We start from the raw sequence: 6,609 nt of genomic DNA, 5'->3' as shown, positions 1-6,609 counted from the left end.
TTTTCCGAGGCTCTCTCCCCCCCGCCCCCCGCGATTTCCCGAGGCTCTCTCCCCCCCCGCCCCCCGCGATTTCCCGAGGCTCTCTCCCCCCCGCCCCCCGCGATTTCCCGAGGCTCTCTCCCCCCCGCCCCCCCGCGATTTCCCGAGGCTCTCTCCCCCCCCGCCCCCCGCGATTTCCCGAGGCTCTCTCCCCCCCGCCCCCCGCGATTTCCCGAGGCTCTCTCCCCCCCGCCCCCCGCGATTTCCCGAGGCTCTCTCCCCCCCGCCCCCCGCGATTTCCCGAGGCTCTCTCCCCCCCCGCCCCCCGCGATTTCCCGAGGCTCTCTCCCCCCCGCCCCCCGCGATTTCCCGAGGCTCTCTCCCCCCCGCCCCCCGCGATTTCCCGAGGCTCTCTCCCCCCCGCCCCCCGCGATTTCCCGAGGCTCTCTCCCCCCCGCCCCCCGCGATTTCCCGAGGCTCTCTCCCCCCCGCCCCCCGCGATTTCCCGAGGCTCTCTCCCCCCCGCCCCCCGCGATTTCCCGAGGCTCTCTCCCCCCCGCCCCCCGCGATTTCCCGAGGCTCTCTCCCCCCCGCCCCCCGCGATTTCCCGAGGCTCTCTCCCCCCCGCCCCCCGCGATTTCCCGAGGCTCTCTCCCCCCCGCCCCCCGCGATTTCCCGAGGCTCTCTCCCCCCCGCCCCCCGCGATTTCCCGAGGCTCTCTCCCCCCCGCCCCCCGCGATTTCCCGAGGCTCTCTCCCCCCCGCCCCCCGCGATTTCCCGAGGCTCTCTCCCCCCGCCCCCGCGATTTCCCGAGGCTCTCTCCCCCCCGCCCCCCGCGATTTCCCGAGGCTCTCTCGCCCCCCGCGATTTCCCGAGGCTCTCTCCCCCCCCCCGCGATTTCCCGAGGCTCTCTCCCCCCCGCCCCCCCGCGATTTCCCGAGGCTCTCTCGCCCCCCGCGATTTCCCGAGGCTCTCTCCCCCCCGCCCCCCGCGATTTCCCGAGGCTCTCTCGCCCCCCGCGATTTCCCGAGGCTCTCTCCCCCCCGCCCCCCGCGATTTCCCGAGGCTCTCTCCCCCCCGCCCCCCGCGATTTCCCGAGGCTCTCTCGCCCCCCGCGATTTCCCGAGGCTCTCTCCCCCCCGCCCCCCGCGATTTCCCGAGGCTCTCTCGCCCCCCGCGATTTCCCGAGGCTCTCTCCCCCCCGCCCCCCGCGATTTCCCGAGGCTCTCTCCCCCCCGCCCCCCCGCGATTTCCCGAGGCTCTCTCCCCCCCGCCCCCCGCGATTTCCCGAGGCTCTCTCCCCCCCCCCGCGATTTCCCGAGGCTCTCTCCCCCCCGCCCCCCCGCGATTTCCCGAGGCTCTCTCCCCCCCGCCCCCCGCGATTTCCCGAGGCTCTCTCCCCCCCGCCCCCCGCGATTTCCCGAGGCTCTCTCCCCCCCGCCCCCCGCGATTTCCCGAGGCTCTCTCCCCCCCGCCCCCCGCGATTTCCCGAGGCTCTCTCCCCCCCGCCCCCCGCGATTTCCCGAGGCTCTCTCCCCCCCGCCCCCCGCGATTTCCCGAGGCTCTCTCCCCCCGCGTCCCGGCTCCCCGCCCCCGCGATTTCCCGAGGCTCTCTCCCCCCCGCCCCCCGCGATTTCCCGAGGCTCTCTCCCCCCCGCCCCCCGCGATTTCCCGAGGCTCTCTCCCCCCCGCCCCCCGCGATTTCCCGAGGCTCTCTCCCCCCCGCCCCCCCGCGATTTCCCGAGGCTCTCTCGCCCCCCGCGATTTCCCGAGGCTCTCTCCCCCCCGCGATTTCCCGAGGCTCTCTCCCCCCCCGCCCCCCGCGATTTCCCGAGGCTCTCTCGCCCCCCGCGATTTCCCGAGGCTCTCTCCCCCCCGCCCCCCGCGATTTCCCGAGGCTCTCTCGCCCCCCGCGATTTCCCGAGGCTCTCTCCCCCCCGCCCCCCGCGATTTCCCGAGGCTCTCTCGCCCCCCGCGATTTCCCGAGGCTCTCTCCCCCCCCGCCCCCCGCGCGATTTCCCGAGGCTCTCTCCCCCCCCCGCGATTTCCCGAGGCTCTCTCCCCCCCCCGCGATTTCCCGAGGCTCTCTCCCCCCCGCCCCCCGCGATTTCCCGAGGCTCTCTCCCCCCCGCCCCCCGCGATTTCCCGAGGCTCTCTCCCCCCCGCCCCCCGCGATTTCCCGAGGCTCTCTCCCCCCCCCCGCGATTTCCCGAGGCTCTCTCCCCCCCGCCCCCCGCGATTTCCCGAGGCTCTCTCCCCCCCGCCCCCCGCGATTTCCCGAGGCTCTCTCCCCCCCGCCCCCCGCGATTTCCCGAGGCTCTCTCCCCCCCGCCCCCCGCGATTTCCCGAGGCTCTCTCCCCCCCGCCCCCCGCGATTTCCCGAGGCTCTCTCCCCCCCGCCCCCCGCGATTTCCCGAGGCTCTCTCCCCCCCGCCCCCCGCGATTTCCCGAGGCTCTCTCCCCCCCCGCCCCCCGCGATTTCCCGAGGCTCTCTCCCCCCCCGCCCCCCGCGATTTCCCGAGGCTCTCTCCCCCCCGCCCCCCGCGATTTCCCGAGGCTCTCTCCCCCCCCGCCCCCCCGCGATTTCCCGAGGCTCTCTCCCCCCCGCCCCCCGCGATTTCCCGAGGCTCTCTCCCCCCCGCCCCCCGCGATTTCCCGAGGCTCTCTCCCCCCCGCCCCCCCGCGATTTCCCGAGGCTCTCTCCCCCCCGCCCCCCGCGATTTCCCGAGGCTCTCTCCCCCCCGCCCCCCGCGATTTCCCGAGGCTCTCTCCCCCCCGCCCCCCGCGATTTCCCGAGGCTCTCTCCCCCCCGCCCCCCGCGATTTCCCGAGGCTCTCTCCCCCCCGCCCCCCGCGATTTCCCGAGGCTCTCTCCCCCCCCGCCCCCCGCGATTTCCCGAGGCTCTCTCCCCCCCGCCCCCCGCGATTTCCCGAGGCTCTCTCCCCCCCGCCCCCCGCGATTTCCCGAGGCTCTCTCCCCCCCCGCCCCCCGCGATTTCCCGAGGCTCTCTCCCCCCCGCCCCCCGCGATTTCCCGAGGCTCTCTCCCCCCCGCCCCCCGCGATTTCCCGAGGCTCTCTCCCCCCCGCCCCCCGCGATTTCCCGAGGCTCTCTCCCCCCCGCCCCCCGCGATTTCCCGAGGCTCTCTCCCCCCCGCCCCCCGCGATTTCCCGAGGCTCTCTCCCCCCCGCCCCCCGCGATTTCCCGAGGCTCTCTCCCCCCCCGCCCCCCGCGATTTCCCGAGGCTCTCTCCCCCCCGCCCCCCGCGATTTCCCGAGGCTCTCTCCCCCCCGCCCCCCCGCGATTTCCCGAGGCTCTCTCCCCCCCCGCCCCCCGCGATTTCCCGAGGCTCTCTCCCCCCCGCCCCCCGCGATTTCCCGAGGCTCTCTCCCCCCCGCCCCCCGCGATTTCCCGAGGCTCTCTCCCCCCCGCCCCCCGCGATTTCCCGAGGCTCTCTCCCCCCCGCCCCCCGCGATTTCCCGAGGCTCTCTCCCCCCCGCCCCCGCGATTTCCCGAGGCTCTCTCCCCCCCGCCCCCCGCGATTTCCCGAGGCTCTCTCCCCCCCGCGATTTCCCGAGGCTCTCTCCCCCCCGCCCCCCGCGATTTCCCGAGGCTCTCTCCCCCCCGCGATTTCCCGAGGCTCTCTCCCCCCCGCCCCCCGCGATTTCCCGAGGCTCTCTCCCCCCCGCCCCCCGCGATTTCCCGAGGCTCTCTCCCCCCCGCGATTTCCCGAGGCTCTCTCCCCCCCGCCCCCCGCGATTTCCCGAGGCTCTCTCCCCCCCGCCCCCCGCGATTTCCCGAGGCTCTCTCCCCCCCGCCCCCCGCCATTTCCCGAGGCTCTCTCCCCCCCGCCCCCCGCGATTTCCCGAGGCTCTCTCCCCCCCCGCGATTTCCCGAGGCTCTCTCCCCCCCGCCCCCCGCGATTTCCCGAGGCTCTCTCCCCCCCGCCCCCCGCGATTTCCCGAGGCTCTCTCCCCCCCGCCCCCCGCCATTTCCCGAGGCTCTCTCCCCCCCGCCCCCCCGCGATTTCCCGAGGCTCTCTCCCCCCCGCCCCCCGCGATTTCCCGAGGCTCTCTCCCCCCCCGCCCCCCGCGATTTCCCGAGGCTCTCTCCCCCCCGCCCCCCGCGATTTCCCGAGGCTCTCTCCCCCCCGCCCCCCGCCATTTCCCGAGGCTCTCTCCCCCCCGCCCCCCGCGATTTCCCGAGGCTCTCTCCCCCCCGCCCCCCGCGATTTCCCGAGGCTCTCTCCCCCCCGCCCCCCGCGATTTCCCGAGGCTCTCTCCCCCCCCGCCCCCCGCGATTTCCCGAGGCTCTCTCCCCCCCGCCCCCCGCCATTTCCCGAGGCTCTCTCCCCCCCGCCCCCCGCGATTTCCCGAGGCTCTCTCCCCCCCGCCCCCCGCGATTTCCCGAGGCTCTCTCCCCCCCGCCCCCCGCGATTTCCCGAGGCTCTCTCCCCCCCGCCCCCCGCGATTTCCCGAGGCTCTCTCCCCCCCGCCCCCCGCCATTTCCCGAGGCTCTCTCCCACCCGCCCCCCGCGATTTCCCGAGGCTCTCTCCCCCCCGCCCCCCGCGATTTCCCGAGGCTCTCTCCCCCCCGCCCCCCGCGATTTCCCGAGGCTCTCTCCCCCCCGCCCCCCGCGATTTCCCGAGGCTCTCTCCCCCCCGCCCCCCGCCATTTCCCGAGGCTCTCTCCCCCCCGCCCCCCGCGATTTCCCGAGGCTCTCTCCCCCCGCGATTTCCCGAGGCTCGCACCCCCCGCGATCTCACGAGGCTGTGTGCTGGCGTCACGGGGGCCGTGCGCATGCGTGCCGGCGTCAAGGCGGCTGCGCAACGGCCGTGCGCATGCGTGGTTGCCGTTTAAAAAAAAAAGCCAGAGCGGGCTCTCGCGGGCGGGCGGCGCATGCGCGGGCGAGGCGGCCCGCGGGGAGTAGGCAGGGAAACCCCGCGGGCTGGCGGCCATTAGAGCGGGGAGTAGGCAGGGAAACCCCGCGGGCTGGCGGCCGTTAGAGCGGCTCACTTCGGGCCCCGACACCGTCAAACCTGAGAGGGGGAGGTAGAGAGAGACAGAGAGGGAAGAGGAGGAGAGAGAGGGAAGAGGAGAAGGAGAGAGAGGGAAGAGGAGAAGGAGAGAGAGAGAGAGGGAAGAGAGATAGAGAAATTTTTGGAGCTTCAGGCCTGCCTGCAGTGGGCCTGGAGACCAGCACCGAGTCCCCCCCTGCGCGAGGGTGAGGAGGGGAGGGGGGGGTTGCTAAACACAATATAAAACTGAAATAAATTGTTAATTAATTCCCTAACACATAATTCAAATATTTACCTTAGTTCCCTAACACACAGAAAGTGTGGGGGGAAAAAATCGTGAAAAATCAAGATGGCGGCCACTCACCTCGGTTCAGAAGGATAAGGCCCGCCCACACACGCACCGATTGGTCGACCGGTCAGGTCACCCAAGCGTAGGATTGGTCAATCGTCGAGTCACTCGACACTCAACTGTAGGAAGACCTCGACGTCACACGGTCGCTAATGAGATGCTAATGAGCGGAACGCTGAACGTTTTTGGGATACCGCGGGCGGGATTTTTGTCCGGCCGAAACGTAAATACGCCGATGACCGGTCCGGAATCGCAAGCTTTCTTTTGAGGCGACGCGCGCGTCGGTACGCTCTGTAACTTCCAAACGTATAGAGACCAGGCGGACAGACAGACAGACAGAAGAGCCGCTTTATATATATATATAGATAGATAGATTTACAGCACAGAAACAAGCCATTTAGCCTAACAGGTCTATGCTGGTGTTTATGCTCCACACAAGCCTCCTCCCACACTTCTTCGTCTAACCCCATCAACATATCCTTCTCTTCCTTTCTCCCTCATGTGTTTATCTAGCTTCCCCTTAAATGCATCCATGCTATTTGCCTCAACAGCTCCCTGTGGTAGCGAGTTCCACATTCTAACCACTCTCTGGGTAAACAAGTTTCTCCTGAATTCCCTATTGGATTTATTAGTGACTCTCTTATATTTATGGCCCCTAGTTCTGGTCTCGCCGCAAGTGGAAACATCTTCTCTACATCTACCCTATCAACCCCTTCATAATCTTGAAGTCCTATCAGGTCACCCCTCAGGTTTCTTTTTTCTAGAGAAAAGAGCCCCAGCCTGTTCAATCTTTCCTGAGAGGTATAACCTCTCAGTTCTGGTATTCTAGTAAATCTTTTTTGCACCTTCTCCAATGCCTCGATGTCTTTTTATAATATGGAGACCAGAACGGCTCTCAGTACTCCAAAGTGTGGCCTAACCACGCTTCTATACAAGTTTAACATAACTTCTCTGCTTTTCAACTCCATTCCTCTAGAAAGGGACCCCAGTGCTTTGCATTTTTACGGCATTAACCTGCATCACTACTTTTAATGATTTGTGTATCTGTACCCCTAGATCACACTGTTCCTCAACCCCATTTAGACATTTATTTTCCAAGGCGTATATGGCCTCCTTATTCTTCCTACCAAAATGTACTACCTGTCAGTTATAGCTGGACAAAATAATCTCAAAGCTTTCAGGCTTCCTGAAGAACATTTCAGCTCTTCCCACATGCTTTGCAGATGTTCAAATAAGACCTAATCAATTACAGTACCTGACATTGG

At 68.6% G+C, this 6,609-nt stretch overlaps 1 protein-coding gene across 1 annotated transcript in view; it reads right to left on the bottom strand.

The window, feature by feature from the left end:
• atp6v1ba (ATPase, H+ transporting, lysosomal, V1 subunit B, member a) overlaps positions 1–6,609 on the bottom strand; it is a 74,800-nt gene that overhangs the window by 8,864 nt on the left and 59,327 nt on the right. The gene's annotated exons all lie outside the window — the stretch shown is intronic.

The sequence above is a fragment of the Somniosus microcephalus genome, chromosome 8 (genome assembly GCF_052327205.1).
Source record: "Somniosus microcephalus isolate GS21.2 chromosome 8, FLI_Smic_1.0, whole genome shotgun sequence".
Classification (NCBI taxonomy): Eukaryota; Metazoa; Chordata; class Chondrichthyes; order Squaliformes; family Somniosidae; genus Somniosus; species Somniosus microcephalus.
Note: the sequence above shows the minus strand (reverse complement) of the source record. Positions and strands in the feature narration are given on the sequence as shown.